Genomic DNA, 20,125 nt, shown 5'->3' on the forward strand with positions numbered 1-20,125 from the left:
TCACTGAAACTAAGGAACAGATCCATTTACAAGACTTGGTAAAACTTTCTAACATGCTAATTCCCTCTTGCAAGTGTGAATAATGACTGCCTTTTAAAATCCTGCAGCAACAGACAGAGACTTGCCGTTCGCTGACCTTGGAATATCCCCAGTGAGGTGTCCCTCTGTGATACAAGAGTTACTAGTGGGGGATGGGAATAACGAATAGGGGAGCGGAAGTTGAATGATATACGGGGGACGCCGTTAACATTTTCCACCAGCAAGATCGATACGCTGTGTAACAGAAACAGAACAAATCGCTTCATCAACTAACCCTCACGCCTGAAGAAAGCAACTCATAGGTTTGGCGGCAGAAGTCAGTAAGCAAATTACCCTGAGATTAATTGGATATGTACTGAGGTCTCTGTGGCATTTCTCTCTTCCAACTGTACATAGTACGACTGTGCCTTAAAACTACCAGGATGGCTCTAAACTTCATCTAATTTCTGACCTATTGAAACATTCTGTCTTACCCCTTCTGTAACATCGCACTTCACCTTTTTACTTTCCCCTTCTAGGAAAAGACCATGATCAAAGTTGAGACAGAGAATTACAGGGATCTTGATTCAAGTACAGATAAACTCAGGATTCAATTTCCCTGAGGGGCTCACTCACTCGTCTTTCCAAGTTAGCTCTCACGTACCGCTGGGAGACAGGATACAGACGTGCTTGCTGAGCTCAAAGTGAGGGATGCCTGTGTCCAGGGCAGAGTGGGATCATCCCCAAACTCCCAAGAGATGGGCTCAGAAGATACACAGCCCAAGTATGTTTGGGTCCCTGATGCATGACAGGCCAGGATGTGCCCCCGGGAGACATCTGCTCTACCCAGCTCCGGCCCATAGGCTGAGAGGCTGAGATGAACATTCTAGAAACCTCAGGAATGAAGGATGAGTTCAATGCCTCCTCACCTTAGGTTGTGCCCTCACTGTCCCTCCAGTATAAAAGTGGATCAGTATAAAACTCTCCTTACTGGTCCATAGTCTTGCTCCCAGCGTGCTTCCTAAAGCCATCCTCCACGCGGCGGCAAAAGTGAGAATTTATAACACAAGTGTGATCAGTTCCTTCTCCTCTTCCGTACTGTGGCTGCCCAGTGCTTCGAGATCAAGTCCAGGACCCCACTGAGCGGCCTGCTACAGTCCTGCCGGCAAGGAGGAAAACCACCAGCTGTGAAACCGGGCAGTGGCCGAGGACAGACGTGGGGCACAGTCTGTATTAGGATGTTGTGACAAAGTACCACAGAGGGGCGGCTTAAAATAACAGGAACTCAATGTCCTCCAGCCCTGGAGGCTCAAAGTCCCAAATCAGGGTGTGAACAGGGTTGGGGGGGCCAGCTCTGTGCTCTCTCCTGGCCTCTGGAGGTGCGCTGGCCCTCCGTGGCTTCTAGACGCATCACCTGGTCTCTGCCTCTGTCTTCCCAGGGTCTTCTCCGTGTCCCTCTCTTCGTATCTTCTTCCTTGCACGCATGTCTGTCTTTGTGTCTGACTTTTCCCTTTTCACGAGGACACCAGTCACACTGAGTGAGGGCCCACCCTAATGACCTCATTTGAACTTGATGGCCTCCAGAAAAGGGCTTACTTCCAAACAAGGTCACATTCTGACCACTGGGGATAATGATGGCAGCGTATCTTTTTGGGGGGGGGACACGACTCAACCCAGAACAAAGTCCTGCTCCGAGAGGAGGCCTGACTCTCTACACCCCCTCCAACCCTAATTTCTCTGTTTCTGTTCTGCAGGGCGCATCGAATTACACATTAAGCACACCCAGAAACACGTGACTTTGCATTTTAAAATGCTGTTTGCATTTTATTTCACCTGACCTAAGCCCACAAAGAGCTTAAATTGCTTGAGATGTGTTTTCACCCTCCAGTTCCTCCCTCACCTTCCAATGTAAGGAAGGCTGTTGTGTAACTGATCACCTTGGGTGTAATTCTCTCACGTAACTCCACTGAGCCTCAGTTTCCTAGCCTGTGAAGTGGAAACAGTAGGACTTCCCGTTCCGCCTTCTCTACTGAATGTTGCCACAATAAAACGGCATAGAGTGTAGAAGAATGATTTGGAAAGGTATGAACTAGTATTAAGGGGAAAGACTGTGGCATTCCAATGCTGACTTAGTTTTCTCTGTGTTGTATGTTAGTACCAGGAATCGGAGCTCTTAACAGAGAAACTGGAGCAAGTGAGGCAGTGCAAGCCTAGGAGGTTTACACTGGAAGGTCGTTTCTCCCCCGTCTGAACTGGCCTCACTCCCTGCCAGGTCTGACCTGTTACCCCACACACTCTCCTGGTCACAAATTCATCTTCTAACACGCATCCTGGTCCCGCAAAATAGATCACTCATGAGATGAGGGCAGATAACTTCTGGAAAATTGAGACAGTATTTTAGAATATATCTTCTTAAAAGGACATCTACAACAGAACCGGGTAAAAGACAGCTGACTAATTAAGAAAAACAAGTAATTTTCTTAAAAGCTCGCTTCCAATAGCTCTTGATAACATGAGTAAGAGTATGATACAGAATCATGTTGTATTAAGTGAAATGGGCTTTTTCCAGAATAAAATAAATCGAAGACAAAATTACATCATCTTAAATGAAATAAGGTTTCTGGGTATAATTAGTTGATTTTAACCAGAGGAATAAAATCAATGGTGTCTTTTTATTTTAATTTAGCAGGATTTCAGTGGTCATTTTCACAAGTGGACTTACAGTTATATGGTGTTTAAATGGTATAATATTGGGGGAGGGTTTGGGACACTGAGTCTTGTAAAGCTTCCAGGCATAGACAGCCATTTACTCATCCAGTGGATCACTGTACAGCTTTAACTCACACGAACAGAAATTGCCCAATGGATGGAATTCTATGGAATTCTATACGGCCCAGGTGCCTGGTGCTCCTCCAAGGGCCTCTAGTTGTACAAGTCCACAGGGCATGCAAAAGGAATGGTGCCCCCTGAGGTGTGCAATATGGCAGTCCTAATGAAGACGAACTAGGATTGGGGGCCCTAGGAAATAGCAGAGTATGGAGTGGAGTAGACATAACTCACAGTAACCTCATGGAAGGCTGTGGGGGGGATGGAAAAAAAGCTCTGGTCTAGGAGTCCAATGGACTTGGGTCCTGGATTGCAATCCAGTACTTACTGGCTGTATAACCTGAGATCAAGTCATGTGAGCTTTTAAATAGGAATGAAAACCATAACTACCTTTTCTACCTCAGAGGATTACTGTGAGACTCCAATGAGATTATGCATGGGACAGTGCTTTGTAAACTCAACCTAACAAATGGAAGATGTTATTATCTCCGGTGGAGTTCAGCCTCCTTACAGTCTGTCTCAAACAATGAAAACTCTTTTTCTCTCAGGGTCCATAAGTAAATATTCAAATACAGCTGTTCCTACTTAATTTTATTCTGTCATGAACATAGTGGGGTTTTTTTTATTCTTATTCTGCAGAAACCATATGAGGTTGCTTTCATTTGTCATTGTCTATTATCACCGCCACAAGTCATTCCATATAAAATATCTCCAAACCAACTCTTGACTCAAAAAGTCTCCTGGGTAGAGCAGGTTGGCTCAACAAGTGATGTCTATACCTACTGCCTTCCCGGTGAAGATCCAGAAAGCTGTTGAAACTGCTACTAATTAGAGCTGATGGCAAAAGAAGTTTAATCATACAAGCACTGCTGCCTTGGCAAAGATCTACAAATCTCAAGCTTCTTGTGGCTCTTCTTATCAAAGTCGGGTCACGAGAGGAAGAGAACTCCCTTTTCTGCTAATGAGTCATTATATCTAGTGCCATCTTGGGTACCAAAAGTGCACCCCTTCTGGGACTTATTCTAAATGGAAGAGTGAAAGGAGTTTCACTTCCAAAATCAAGAGGCAGAACATTCAAGGGCAGATCCTGGGAAAGTGCAAATTTAGACCTCTAAATTTCCATATATTTTCAGTACACCATGGTTTCGTCATGAGCGCTGAAACTGGTGAGAAGTTAAACACAGGTGGGGATTATCCTCACCTCAGGCTCAATTTCTGCTTTAGAAGATCCCACTCTATCTGCGTTAGATGCTTCCCCATCAGAACACGATAGATTCTAGGTACAACCATTCTTCTAGGACAAGGAACTAACCCTCCATTTATATCACTATTTCTTTAAGAAAAGGAAATCCCAGTAACAACTAGGTACCTGGAAAAATTTACAGTCCCTTCTACTACAATTTTGGACACATAAAGGATTGCTTCTTTATCAACTAGGCATCACACGTTGTCCAGGCCATGGCCAGGGTCCTCGGAGAGGCCAGGGAAGGAAGGAAGAGGCTCCTACAAGCTCTCACTCGGCAATGCCAAGTGACATGAGGTTTTTGTTGCTGTTGTTTTCGAGGCTTTTTTTAACCCAAGTGTTTGTGTTTCGGGCACTGGCCATATTCTCAAAATAACTGCCCTGTGCCCGTATAAATAAGGCTGATAAATTCAGGTTCCCCTAACTCGGTGGTTCCCAACCAGGGACAATTTTGCCCTCCCGGGAGATATACAGCAATGTCTGGAGACATTTCTGTCACCATTGGGAGTAGAGGGGGTGCTACTGGCATCTAGTGGGTAGAGGCCAGGGGTGCAGCTAAACATCCAGTAGTGCCCAAGACAGTCCCTCCACCACAAATAACTCCCCGTTCCCAATGTCGACCGTGCCAGGCTGTGAAGCCCTGCCCTAATGAGTAGGACAGCACACCTTGCTAGACGATGTAAGACAGCCCCTGGGACAGACAGAAACTCCATCAAATACAGACTTAAATAGTAAAGCATTGAATATGCTTTCTTTCACAGTCATTGGATAGAAATGTGCACACACAGAGCTTTTAAGCACGGTTATAATCTCCATTTTTCTCTCTGCAGTTACCCTCAATAGCTCAGCACAGAGAGAAAAAACAAAGGAAATGAGTAGGTGCCAGAAAGATGGGAGACAGGAGGCAACAGAAGGGAAAATTAAATGTAAAGAGAGAGAAAAAAAAAAAGCCCCTTCCCTGGATATAGCGTGACATAACACTTCAGTAAACCAGAAGAGGCATCCCTTTGGAGCCAGTGAAGTTTTACTGCCATCGACATGAACATCATAAAATTTTCCAAAAGCTGAAACGTAAGGTTTTGTTCCCTACTTATCCTAATTCACAGTAAACAAACCCAATCCATGGTACAGAAAAGGTTTCCCGTTAAGCAGTTTCTATAGTAAAGAGAAATGTAATCGTATGATCTTAAAATTAAAATTATTTTCGCAGACTCAAAGGGCTTCCCTGGCCCAGAACAGAGTCCCTGAGCCTTTCACACAACGCATACATTTAGGATGTGAACTAGAGTGAAACCCCTGAGAGACCTCAGCCAGTAGTCTTTCCTACTGCTCCTTCTCAGCACTTATTTATAAAGACCTTCTTAGAGCAGGCTCTCGAAGCAGAAGTCAGCCAAGCACGTGAGAAGATGCACTTGGGAACACAAGACACCATCAAATTCACTGAGAAATTAATTTATTAAGAGACAGAACCTCAGCATCTCGCTGTTGGAATGGCAGAAAAAAAGTACTACCCACTGCTTTCTGTGTCCCCTCAACACACGCTGACCAACAAGTCACCCAGTCTGTTCCTCAACTCCTGTCCCCTCAATGCCACCCCAATGGCAGCAGTGACTTAATGTTATTTTTCAGTGTCTGCTCACATACTGTTAAGTTCTATACGAGCGAAAATATACAGATCCTGCCGCTAACATTCCCTCGATTCAAAAGCATGAAACCATGATGGTAGAAATCTGTAGATTCTCTTGGAACATTCCACCTTGTCTTCTGTCTGCCTCTCTTCCAGGCTGAAGACAAGACACAGGAGTGCCAAAGGCAGGCCCGTCTGAAGCACACTCTCCAATCCTGTCTTTTTCTCTTCAGTGGCCCCTTGAGATTCTTACAGGCAGATGGGAGGTGGTCAGGGCAACATAACAAAGCCGGGGAAAGGGGACACAAGGTATCTATCTGGTAGAGAAGGGTTCCCCTTTCCTTTCACCCAGCCCTTGGGGAGCCCAGACATACAGACATCAATGTCTTCACGTCTCTACTTCTCACTTCACTTCGTATCTGGTCAGCTCATCTCAAAGCCTTAAATACTGTCAGCACACAGGTGACCCCGTGATCATGCCAGACTCTATGCTTTTCTTTCCTCCAGACCCGCCACGGGGGCTCATCACAGGTTCCTTAAAACCAACTCTGAAACTGAACCCTCTGCTTCCTCCCCAAACCTCCCCCATGTCAGTTCAAGGTAACTCCCACCCTCCCAGATGTGCAAGCCAAACCCTGGGGTCCTCCCTGACCCTTCCGTCTCCCACACTCCATTTCCAACCCATCGGGAAATCCTGCCACGTCCAACTTGTTTCTACATAGCCAGAAAGCCACCGCTTATCCCAACTTCCACCTCTGGACATAAGCAGGAAGACCAGAGAGAGGGCGACTGCAATGACCCTACTCCTGGAAGTCTGGTCTTCCTGTCCCTGCCTCTTGTTCCACTTCAATACACTCTCCATATGGCACCCAATAACTGTATTAAAACACAAATCCGATTGTCTCCCCCTTCTACTCGAAACAAGGCCCTAAACAACTTAGCCCCCATTTTTTCCCCTCACCTCGTCTTCTGTCTCCAACTCGCTCACTTCGCTCCAGTCACCCTGGGCTCCTTGATGTTTCCAGAATTTGTCAGGCTAACACTCCTGCCTCATGGCCTTTGGACTTCCTGTTGTCTCTGCCCGAAACTTTCTTCCCCCCAGATATCTGCATGACGTATTACCTCCCCCTCTAGAGCCTAAGCCCCAAGGGGACAGGGAACTTGGGGTTGATCTGTTCACTGCGGTATCCCCGGGGCCTTAATGTGACATCGGCATGAAATAGTTGCTCACTTTCAGAGACTGCAGAGAAGACACACACCTCTAAGCAGATGAATGACCCTGCCCTAAGATGTAAATGTAAACTAAATATTTAAATTTATCTAAAAGATCTTTAAGGGACACTGTTATAAAATAACCTTATTATAATAATTTTTCCGTACGAACGCAGTGTTTTTATTGAACCCTTGTCACAGAATCGAGATTCAACATATTATATACGTATGTGAGTAAAAAATGAGAAAACAAAATCAAGCATTTTAGAGATGGTCAGTACAACATATTTTAAAAATACACGAATTCTGTACTTAGAGATTTATACTGCTCCCCTCCCCCACCCCCACCCCCTTCAATTAAGCCTGTTCTAATCTTGGCCAAGTGAGAATCCAGCTTCAGAATTTCATTCCCAGGCACAGCTGTTTGACAAGTGTAGCAGGAGCTTGTCAAGACAACTGGAAGCATCAATCCTTTGGAACACAATGGGCTTCTTTGCCTTTCTTTCTTGCTTTTTTTTTTTTTTTTTTTTTTTTTTTGGCAGCCCCTATTACTCGCCAATGGTAATTAGCCAGCCAATCTTTGGAGGAAACGTACTATCAGGCAACTAAAAATGCCTTTTATGAAACTCTTCCCTGAAAATAAATCACTGACACTGCAAATGGTCAATAGACACTCTTTAATTTTAAATGAAATGCCCATTGATTTACCAGGGTCTGTGTTCCTGACCCCGTGGTCTAGCGAAATTCATTTCTCCCCCGAAATACTGAATCCAAGAAAAGTGACAGTGACACGGCTTTTGGTTTTGATTCACTATCTCGACGGAATAAAGCAGTGAGAGTGATTTCTCCATCATTTGCTCAGATCATCCGGCTCCTTCCTTGGCCGGTGCCGGCGTGAAGGCCCCGTTTCCCAGACACGGCAAAGAACCAGGATTACGGTCAAAGCTGGCCTTCCCGGGGCCCACAGTGGGGCAGGCTCAGGGTGACCCAGACACAACTCAAGCTGCCAGAGTCTTCCCCAGGGGCGGCTGCATGCGCTGAGCTTGAGGAGGGACACACCTGCTCCACAGGGACAACCAGAGACGGTGACAATAAACTCCAGCCCCGTGCCAAGAACCCAGACACGCCCCACATCCATTTATGATGCAGCTTGGGGCTCGCAGGAGAACAAAACAACAGTACCTGCCTCACGGTCACAGCTGTATAACAACACCCCACACAGCTCCCACCAACGCCTTCGACAAGTTTCGACAAGTGCAGCTGAATCACTTGAGATGGGCCAAAAGGTCAGGGCCCTGAAACTTCGCCAGCCTGATTATCTAAAGCCACTGGAAAGCACTCCCTGTGTTTCAGAGAACAGGTAGACTTTCCACTACACAAAAGCAGCTTTGTTTCTGTATCGGCGACGCCTCCTAATTAGAATCGATGATTTTTTTTTTTTTATTGTCGCTCCTGATAAGCTTGTTTACCTAGCTTCATTTTCCTAAAACACTTGAAACGTTTCAAGGAAGGGTGAATGTCGGCAGAACGCTGAGACAGGCCTTGAACCTGGGCTGTGGCACTGCATGATGTTTACAATTTGTCATCCTTGGGGGTAATTCTGCAAGCTTAAACACACCAAAGGACAGAGTGTAAAGAGCCAGGCAATTTCATTTTGTTTGAATATATTTATGGAAATGGACCAAAAGTGTCCATAGAGGCACATTGTCATTTTTTCCTTGAGTGTGTGCCAGTCCATGACCAAAGGCAAGCATTCGGAGACTGGAAGAGCATTTATGACCACACTGTGTGTATCAAATAAGCTGCTTTATGAACAGATGGGGAATATTGTGTTTCAGGGTCTTAGTAAAATAGCCCTTCACACCAAATTTCTGTTCACAGTGGTGGATCTCTCAGTGATTCACTCATGACCTTGCCCTTGATAATGAGCAGATCTCCCTCAAGGGTGAGTGCCTGTGGGACATGAAGACATCAGGCATCCTCATGACTTAGACAGATGATGAGCAGTAGGGAATTATGCACCAAGAACATGTAATTTGGACAAGGTGGGAAAAAACTGAGTAATTCACTTGAGATAACAAGAGTTTTCCCAGCAGTGGTGACTGTATGGCGATGGAATCCTTGGAGAGTAAAAAACAAAAAAAAAAATGGTTGGGCTGAAAAAGATCCACTAAGTTGAAAAGCAAGTCATAGGAGCCAGCGCTGGTAAGAAAGAAGAAATGGTCTTTCACGAGACCACTTTGACCATGTGGGGTCGCCACTCACGGAGAGCTCAAAGATCAAAACTAAAATGCATCTTCTTTTCAAGGGGATACAGAGAACCAGGAGAAGTCAGGGGTCTGTTCAACCTCCTCCTACGCACACAGAAAGACCATCCTCTCCAGCCTCCCTTACATTTAGCTGGGGTCAAGTGACTGATTTCTGGGGCCAATGGGATGCAGGAAAAAGTAAAGCGTGTCACTTTCAGACCCGGCTCCTCATCTCTGTTTCTCAACATCCTGTCTTTCACACTGGACCCAGAGTGCCATTCGACGGAAGGATCCTGAGTCACTGTAGGGTCACAAGCTGTATTAGAACATGAGTAAGTAATGAACCTTCATCATACCAAGTCACTGAGACTTGGGGCTGCCTGTTACAGAAGTTATCTTAACATATTATAATAATGATACTTCCTTGTTAGCAATTGCCTTTTCGAATGTCATGTTATTGCCTAAGAGTTATGTCTCATCTCGTTCTCAGGCAGGATGATTTCAGAGCCCTGCAGGAGCAATGACAGAAATTAATTTGTTTTCAGATCAGGAGAACACAGGTTACCCATGGGGGAGGGGGGTCACGTGGCATCATTTTCTAAGATTTGAGAGAGAACAAACTATCCTTCTGTTTCCTAGAAGCTCACTCAAAGAATTTTTTAGCTTTTTATTATGAGAAATCTCAAATCATCATACAAGCAGTAACAACAGAATAATGGACCTCCATGTATCCATCACCTAACTCCAAGCATATGGATATACAGATATATGTATCTGTATATGCACATATACTGATACACACACACACACACACACACACACATATACAGGTAGATAAACAAGTATGTATGCATATATATTTGAGGTCTACTATATGTTAATCTAATCACTGAGCTGGGCACTGTGGGCAGGACTCAAAGGTGAATAACGACCTTGGAGTTTATAGTAAAAAGAACAGAGTATAAATCTCAAACTCCATGAATTACTTCACTCTGAGGGCTACAGTGAGGATTAAAGTAATCTAGTAGCTCAGAGTTTGTAGCATGGTTATTTGCCTCTCCAACACCTGAAGCACCTGAAGGAGTTTCTCTCCAAGGGAGAGGTTTACTTCCTTCCTAGTGAAAACTGGCTAACCAACCCCTGGGAGAACCAGCCCTGCATCTTTTCTCAGCCATTCACCATCCAAATGTATGAATTTTATCTTTGCTGAAGTTCTTTCCCCAAAGCAAAGCTTGAAAAGGTAGAAAGAAAAAACACGATGCAAAGCAAGGGGCCCTGACGCAACATGGAAATTCTCAGGGAAGGGGAAATAGTAGGAGTCCCCACAAACGCAACAGAAGATAAATTTCCACTTTTGCTGAAGGTGGGGACCCCCACTTTCCCTTCATTAAAACTGCTCACACCCACCCCCAAGTCTATTCTCTTGGCTAACAAAGCACCATTTGATCTTTTCACTCCAGAAACTGTGACAGGGAATGGAAGAAAGGAACAGTAGAAGACAAAGAGTTTAGAAGTAGCCATGTTTCTCATCAAAGGATAGGATTACCAGGCCTGATATCCAGGCCAATTTAAAGGACTTTCAAATAAACACTCTAAAACACAGAAATCATTCTGGAAGAGGGAAGCCTGAGACACCGCCTTCTAAGTTTTAAGAGCAAGACTAATCAGATGCTCTATCTGGAACCCTCTGAACACCTGTGCCCCCTGTGGTTGGCTCTGCACTGTGCTGGTCACACAGGCAAACGGCCCGACCTGGCGAGGCGCGATTCCCAGGCGACTGCTAGAGCAGGCAGCTCAAGAAACAAAAGGCCCATCTCTCCTTCCACTGCCCTCCCCTCTCTAGAGGCACGAGGCCCTACAGTGTTGAGCCAGAATCACTGGGGATGGGCACCATTTTGAGAACTGATTTAATTTGTACCCCTCTAACCATCTCAACACGTGGAGCTCTGTTCTGCATTGATTCAGTCTGAGCAGAAAACAATTCCAAAGTAAATCTTAGCAGTGGGAGGAAAGTCTTGAAAGGGTTGACAGGCTCAGCATAAGGAACACCCGTCCAAAGCTTTGTTGAACACCACTTCACTCTCTTTACAGATTATAAAAAGGAAACATTTAACTAACAGAAGGTTACTCATACACAGGATAATGTATGCAGCCTCTGTCCACGTCTTAATCATTCTACATAACTGATCAAATAGCTCTGGTCTCTGGTCTCTCCCAGATATAGTTTTTTTTTTTTTTTCTTTAAAGTCCATCACAGAAAATGCTTTCATGCTTGTCTTCACTTACGTGTTTCCCTGGCTGATCACTTGGCCTAAGAAAACTTTCTGTTTCACGTGATAGTGGCCAAGAGATACATTCTAATGAAGTTTTAAACTAGAAACTTTAAGAGACAACGAGATGGTTTGGGGGAGGCAGTTTCGTTTCACAAGCATCAAAGTACAGGACTTGCTACCTCACTGATGCTGCCTCCTAAGTTTTGTTTGTTTTATTTTTTTGTATTAACTGGATTTGCAATACTATTAACTAAGTGTGTAATTCTTTCTAATTTTCAAAACATTATCCCTATTTGGTACTTACAGATCCTTTATTATTGGTCCAAGGTAAATTTCCGGCCTCTTTTCCTTCTCCTACCTACTCCTGGACCAAACTACTTGGGAACTGTTTCTTTTCCTGGGCTCTTTCACACCACTGTGTTATTAGCACATATTGGGGCCCTTCCCTTGAATGGCCTCCTTCCCTTTCTCTGCAAGAACTGCTGTCTTCTTTCAAGATGCAGTTACCTTCTCCAAGAAGCCTGCCCAGACTCTACAAATAGTTGGAAGCTTCTTCCCCTGTTTCGACATGAAAACAATTTGCATGGGGCTCTATCAAAGCCTTGTTTCACTACTGTGTAAATAACTGTTTACACAGTTATCACCCCTAGAAGACTATAAGCTCCTCAAGGAAACATCTCATTTATTTCTGTAACTCCCAGCTTCCAGGACAGGGCATGACACATGGCTTGTACAAAGTGACCAAATAAATGAATGGACACACGTTGATTGACCGGATACATCAGTGCATATTCTATTTGGGGAGGACAGCTCTACATGTTGGTTTTCCCAGGACAAGCCTTGTAATATACTGATATTCTGGCGACACAGAACCCCTTCCACTCTCAAAAGCGTCCCTATTTGAATAATAAATGAATTCTACGGTCACCCTAAGTTTGGAGCCTGGTATCATTACTCATGCAACTGCCCCTGCCTACCCAGAGCCAGGTCATCTTATTGTCCAATTTCTCAACAACTTTTCAAATTAACTGCGTCTTAATTCTTCAAAATTCTCCCTCAAAAGGGTTAGTCATTCTCCCTACTCAAGCCCAGTGTCTATGGCCCAAGAAAATAAAAGTAGCTACTGTGCCACAACGTAAGCATACCCAGGTTTCATTCTGTTTTCTCACCAAATTCCTATCTACGCCAACTTCCTCTATGAGCGACGAGACCTATTAAACCAACTCATCTCCCCTCTGGACGAGGCTGCCCATAGTTTGAGCCGACGGGGCATCCAGCCCACCCAGCCAGGTACTGTGCTCGCCAGTCGTACATCCACTGCCTGGCGTTGGAACGTTCATTGTCCTATTGATAGTCCATTGTCCTATTGATAGTCTAGACGCCCTACCTGGTAATTATAGTAGAAATTAATAAATCTGCACGGAAAGAAAAATAAAACATCTCTTTTCCACATCCTTCTCCCCGGAGCTTGAAGAAAACACTTCTGGAAAGATCAAAGAGAATCAGACTACCTCTTTTTTTTTTTTTTTTTTTTTGGAAAAATAAACGTGTTTGGTCTTTCACTCTACACACTCAGATTCTGTCTGGACTCCGAGATGTCAGCGCGACCAAAGGTAATCAAGACATATTCCAAAGGTCACAGAAGACATTTCTAATAAATTGCCAAACTAATTTTACACTGGTGCAGTCTGAAGGAACTAAGAAAAACACACTTTAGAATCCATATAGGAGCAAACGTCAAAAGGTTTGAAATACATTCCCCTAATCAGATCGTTCATGCAAAGATTTACATAATTCTAATTTTAAAAACATAATTTCGGGGCATGAAATCAGAGAAAAACCACAAAGCAAATATGAACTAAAAGGAACATCAACCGTCATGTAGTTAATGATTTTGTTTTATGAGGATAAAGCCTCCAAATATTTAACCTCTTAGGATTCCTCTCATTATCTATTGTCTTTCATTCATCCTAGAATTGCAAGGCAAAGAAACAGAAACCACGATTCGCTTTGAAACGTTTGCCCAAATCTGCTACGAATTTATTTTCAGGACAGAGTTCATGAAAGGCCAGCTCTCCAGGTAAAATGGATTAAATGCCTTCTAAAGGGAAATAAAATTAAACCACTACCAAATGGAAGGCTTCTAAACTGTGTTTTGGGATGTGAAATTCAATTTGACAGACGCCTTATAGACTGTGGTCGATGCCCCATCTGATGAGAATTTCTGTGGTTTTACATTTACCTGCACCAAGGGGGTTGTAATTTATGGTAACATATATATGTCTACAGTATGTTGAACATGTAAATATGCCAGTATCTCTTTCTTAGGTAAAATCAATGGGGAAAAAAAAAATCTTGCGATTTAGAATTTCTTTTTTCTTTTTTTTAATCACAAAGCTCGCATTAACTATTTGACAGACTGATGCCTCGTGGGATAGAACTTGGAAACCACACTCTCTCTGATCTTTACCAGATGTTTCGCTGGTGGTGTTTCAGCCTCCAGAGACAAAGAGGATATTAATGTTAATTTTATTTATTTAATCACATCAGGCAGATTTGATAAAAGGGAAAATTCAATATTTTGGTAATTTACCAACTCTTCAGAAACATCCCTGGTAGCAAAAGTGTTTTGAAGACCATTTTATATTAAAAGCAGAAAGGCTGCATTACCTTACCTTTAAAAATGGGAACAAGGTGGCAAATTCGTCTGTTGCACTTTTAGCTCAGGGGGGCAGGAAGGGGCGATGACATACATCGCTCAGCACAGTCTCATCCCAACCTTCGCCTGACTATTAATTGCAAAGGAAGAGCACCCTGACACGAAAGGGATGCTCAGCTGAAAGCCTTCTGCCACTACCAGAGTCCCTCGGTTATCATCGTATTTCTTGTCTCCGAATGTTATTCCAAGGGAACAAGAAATTACCCTAATCACTGTCAGGACGGTGGAGATAATGAAGATGTGGTCGCTACAAAACACTGCCTCCCCACACCTTAACTGAAATGACAGAGCCGGCCTTCATTTCCTTAGAGTTCAATGTCAGAACGCAGAAGCTTTCAGAGCACCGGTGCCCACCCTTGGCTCCACTTTAGAATCACCTGGGAAGTAGCCCCCGGGACCAATGACATCACAGGCTCCGGGGTGGGACCCAGGTCCGGGTCCTTTATAAAGCCTTTCAGGCAATTCTAATGTCAGCCAAGGTTAAGAACCACCTGCTTGCAGGTGCTAAGTAGGCAAGAGGCAAACAACTTAGTACTCTAAGAAAAATCACGTTAATTTCTCCAGCTCTGTTCTCGTCATCTGAAAAAAAAAAATGATATGTATGGAAGGGAGGTGGAGTGTTAGACTCATTATTGACTTTCTTTTATTTGTAGATAATTCATACTTACAGTTATGAAATATTTCAAACAGCATAGCACAGAAAATATTTTAAGATACCTATGACACCTATATTACTACCACCCAAGCTAAAAAGAACTTAACATTTGTTTCCATTCTCTCACTCTTGGAAAACAGATGGGGCGACATACCTATCCCATTTCTTCTTACTTCTTTCCTCTCTAGAAGTATCCACTATTCTAAGGTTACTGATTGTCCTGCCCAGTCCAATTTTATTGTTTAATCAAGTAATTATATGTCTGCAACAACTATATAACACTGATTAGTGTGTGTCTAAATCTATACAAATTGTATTACACTGCATATACCCTTGTATGCATTTAGTTTTTTTCATGCAACATTGTTTTCTGAGATGTATCCACACTGATATCTATCTATCCATCTATCCTATCCATCCATCTACCTATTCATCTATAGAGATTTATACACAGTTCGTTAATTTTAAACTCCTTTCTATTATTTCATTAAGAATAAATCACAGTTTATTGATTTATTTCATCTATGGACAGATCATTTACCTTTTTTTTTTTTAAAGAAACAGAAGTACAATAAACATCTTTTTGCATATGGCCCTGTCACCATATGCAAGAGTTTCTCTAGGGTAGACATATAGACATGGTTTTGTTGGATATGCTCACGTTTTTTAACCTTTAAATTTTTTTTTTAATTTCAGAAAGAGAAAGAGCATGAGAAAGCAGGGAGAGTGTCAGAGGGAGAGGGTGGGAGGGGGGAGAGAGAGAGGGAGAGAGAGGGAGAGAGAGGGAGAGAGGGGGAGGGAGGGAGGGAGGGAGATAGAGAGAGAGAGAGAGAGAGAGAGAGAGAGAGAGAGAGAGAGAGAACGAACTCGTAAGCAGGTTCTGGCTTAGCAGGAACCCAATGCAAGGCTCAATCCCACAACACTGGTGTCATGACCTGAGCCAAAATCAGAGTCGGATGCTCAACCGACTCAGCCACCCAGGCGCATCTGGATATGCTCACTTTTACCTTTACTAGATATTCCCCAATTGCTTTCCCAATTGAAGGTTATAAAGTGGTCACGGATAGTTATAGTTTCCTACGGTCTCTTCTGCTCATTTAACTCTGGCCATCGCATCAGTGCCAAGCCTTATCAAAATAACAAAAGAAAGGATGTGATTGAAAAAGCTTCCTCCAAAGTTTACAGTGAATTTACTTTTCCTCAAGAAATGTCTTACATGGCTAATGCTGGCCCATGAACCCATAAATCAGGCCATTAAAGAGGAATGGGGACATGGCCCCGGCTCTGTATTTATTTTCTTGTATTCCATAATCCAATGTTACTTAAAAAGCAAACTGCCCAATATTCTAGCCAAAGCAAACAGTCCGGACTTTGCCAGGCAAAATGCCTGTGGAGAAATGAGTCAATTCATACAAAATTCAAAGCTGTCTTTGGTCAGTGACATTTTCGTGAAAATCTGTGGGTGGGTCAAAGTCTTGCAAAATTCCTTTTTGCCATTGGACAAAATTCATCCAGGAAAAATAAGAAAAATTAAGTGGCGACCCACATTCCCCCTAATTCCCTTCTTAACACTCCCTAACCTCCCAGCACAACCGCTTGCTGTTGTATGCCAAGGCCAGCCATCAGTGTTTCTGATGCTGGCAACAGAGTGGCTCACTGTCCCCCTTTTGCCCCTGCTCGCTCTGCTCCCATCAGATAGGCTTTCTCACGAGAAGTACTGGCAGACAGAGTGTGCCTGATCTCATTCAGAATACACCTTCCTGGGAACGCTACCCGGGCGTTAACACATTCTTCAACTTCGTGGCTAAAAGACCTGTGGTCGAGACATTCTCGGTGGGCGCTCTATTGGAACCATTGCGATGGCTGCTGTTAGAGATGGTTAATGTCTATCAATAATTTGGGATGATACTTTATGTTGCCTTTTTAGGACCGTGAAACAGGGGTTTGAGAAAGTTGGAAATTCTGAGGCTCTGTGCCTTGTTCTGACTTGAGCGAGCAAACCCTTCTCATCTCAGAAAAACATAAAAGACTTCAGCACAGTCGTACCTGGGAATGCTCAAAAGTTTTGGTGAAATCTGAGATTCATCAGTGTTGGGATTGGTCTACCGTCCAGAAGGTCGAAACAGAAAGATTCAGCATCTAGAAATGGCTTCAGTTAGTAGACGGCAGTGAGCGGACTCAGGTATTTTTAATATAACGTTGCCATATCCCGGTTTCTGATTTAATGGAGGGTCTGTCTGTCTGACTGCCCGCCGAGGACTTCCCTTCTCCAGGCCCTTGCCACTGGCTGGGAATATCTCTGTCATCGGGGCCAGGCCTGGAAAGAGAGCAGCCGGTCTGGCTTTCCACAGAAGAAGAAGAATGAGATGTAGAGAAGGGTGGAGTTGTTTGGGCGGGAAAGAGAAAAGAAACCATTCTCTTCTTCCAGTAAGTTAACCAAATAATAAATGAGCAATCCTCCCCCCGTTCTGCCACCTCAAATCCAGAGTGATCCGGATCCCAGAGTTCTGGGTGAGACAGACGAGTTACAGTCAGAGATTCTGAGAGCACGTTCTCCCCATGCGTGAGCTGGAATGTGGCATCCGGAGAGAACACCGGTGCTCGTCTCTTACCGTAAGCACGCTGTCGCTGAATAGCCCCGTCACACACCCTTCTGCCACCATGACTTCCAGAAGCACAGTGTGCTGCTCGTAGCCATGGTCACCAAACACAATTGGGTCATCACGTCTTTCTTGGGTCAAGAAGCTAAGTGAGTGAAAATGATGACTAACTCTAACTACGGTTCAGAGAAAATTAAGAGCAGTTAAACATACGTGAAACAAAAGTGAACTGGGGCCTATAATTTAAGCTGCTCCTAGCCTTTGTGGCATGTGACACGGCCACAAAAACCCAAAGATCACTTCATGTCTCTAAGAGATGAATGTGGTCATTTGACTTGGCAACCATCTGGAGCTTTGAATCAACTACCATCAGATTTCAAAGCAGTGGGAGATGAAATATTTCAGTGTTAACAATTCTTTGTGTCTGGATTCCAAGAGTGTAGAGACTGGTTTTGCAAAAGGCAGAAAATGCATCCTTTCAGATGAGTATCCACATTAAGTATGGCGTCTTCTCCCCGTGGCCACAGCCCGAGTGGACCACCGAGCTCCACAGCAAAGGTATTTGCTGCCCCTCAGCTAGAACCCTACAAATCAAGCAGATGACATACGGCAACATAATAGTTGTGAAAGACACAGTGCTCACACTGTGAACGTTTTATGTGAAAACGGATACCTTCCTGCTAAAAACATACAGTCCCAAGACTAGAATTTTGCAGTATTAGTCGGCTCCAAAGAAACCCTGTTTTGTAGAAATACATTTGCACTGTAGCATGTGTGACTTAATGTGCTGTGGGTCTAGATTTGATAGGCCAGCATCAAATCTGGCAATCTGAATTTTTTGGTTCCATCCAGAAGTGGGAAGTACACAGACTAGGGAAGAAAAGAATTCATCTCCCGTACCCATCCCGAAAAATACAATGAAAAGCTATCCAGAGGTCTGCAAATGCTCACTTCTCAGCTTATTCTTTCACCGAAGTATTTCTATTTTTAATAGTCATCGCGCACTTTAGCAAAAGTCAACTTTATAAAGTTATACGCCGCTGCAAAGTCTGGGAACAGTGGGAAAATGGGGAAACCCGACTGCACAAAAATTAATTTTGCAATGCAAAAAATATTTTTTGGATAATTCAAGCCTTTATGTTTATTTCAGCAAAGCCAAATCCAGCAAACTATTTTCAGCCAGGATTAGTCAGAACTAAAAGGTTGGACTGTTTTCCTTCAGAGACCGAATGTCTTTCCTGCCTGCAATAGGCCCGTGTGTTCCAAACGGAGTAAATGGAATTGCCTTCAATTGCTTGTCTCTTTCTGGCATTTTTAATGCAGAACCCTACTGACAGAGCAAGGTTTTGCTGCCTGAAATGTAATTATTCTTTTCACTCATATAACCTGGCATTCTCACAACGTATCAGCTTCTGGTTTTCCTCAAGAAAAATCGCAACATGGGGCAGAAGGTAACGGCAAGAAATGCAATTTCATTGCACCAGAAATTCTTAAAACTCTTTCAGAAATACCTACTGGATAGTAAAAAGGTGCTTCTAATACCTGCATTACAGCTATCACCTGTTTGGTTTGCTTTTACAAAAATCAGACAACGGGACCAATCTACAATCAAACACAAACATGGCCCAGGTTCTTTCTCATCAAGACCTACTATAGCGAGGAGCGACTCCGGCCAGGGTCTGAATCAGTTCCTTTTCGAGATGATTTATACATTTCACGCATTCGGTGAGCGGTGGCATATCCAATATCCGGGGAGCACCTACAATGCTCGGATTTTAACTCCGAAAGAAATAGTCCTGTCCATCTAAGCTAATATAAAACACATGTTCTTCTCCTTCAAAGGGTTAAGCGAGCTGTCTGAGATTGTGCAAAGCTGCCCTATGATCCCAAGGGTGATGTCCTGCTTGTAAACCCTCAGGGTTTCTGCTAGGTGTGAAATGATTGTGAAATCACTTAAGGGTCCTATTATTCAAAAATAGTAAGTTTTGCCAAGAAACAGACACAGTTCCAGGATCGATGTCGTGAAAAGGGGAGGCAGGGGAGAAAGAGACACTACGCCCGCTCCCTTCCACACCGAAGTCCCCTCTTGCTTCCTTCTTCTTGTACTTCCCCACAAAATTGTCTCTCCTTAAAATCCAGCAAGATCCTGTGAGATCCTGCTTCTGTGGGATCCCCTGGGTGTTGTTATGCCGGCTATAAATCATTAACTAGTCTCACAAGCCCGGAGTGCCGCGGTGTGGGTGTATGCGGCAACATTTTTACTAGCCAAGTCGCTAAGTGTGAGTTCCTTTCCAAATATCAGAACTACACCCTCCTCCAACCCCAGTGCTCGCCCAAGTTACTGGAGGGGAGGAAAGAATCACTGACTATTTGCTTTGGAAAAAAAGCTGAAGCTCGCTGGTAGGCAGTGTGTGTTTCTCTGCCCTGCACATTTCAGCAACTGCAAGCTGGTGCCTGGGAGGCAGGGATTTTCCAAGATTCTGGACAGCGCGGCCGATATCCACCTCCCCTTGACGTTTTGGGATCACGTTACGTCTGCAGAAGAGCATCGCGAAGTGGAGAGAGACCACCGCCGCTAATAATTTAAAACAACCTTTCCTGTCCCGGGGCTGAAGGGAAGTCACCTTTCATGGATCCCTAGGCCCGCACGTATCCAAATTCCGTAAACGCCGAGGAGGAGCCCCGACTGGCGGCCAAGTTCGG

The 20,125-nt window shown here is 44.0% G+C and overlaps 1 protein-coding gene across 3 annotated transcripts in view; it reads right to left on the reverse strand.

The window, feature by feature from the left end:
• Positions 1 to 20,125, reverse strand: part of GLIS3 (GLIS family zinc finger 3) — a 547,841-nt gene that overhangs the window by 271,980 nt on the left and 255,736 nt on the right. The gene's annotated exons all lie outside the window — the stretch shown is intronic.

This window comes from Prionailurus viverrinus, chromosome D4 (genome assembly GCF_022837055.1).
Source record: "Prionailurus viverrinus isolate Anna chromosome D4, UM_Priviv_1.0, whole genome shotgun sequence".
Lineage (NCBI taxonomy): Eukaryota > Metazoa > Chordata > Mammalia > Carnivora > Felidae > Prionailurus > Prionailurus viverrinus.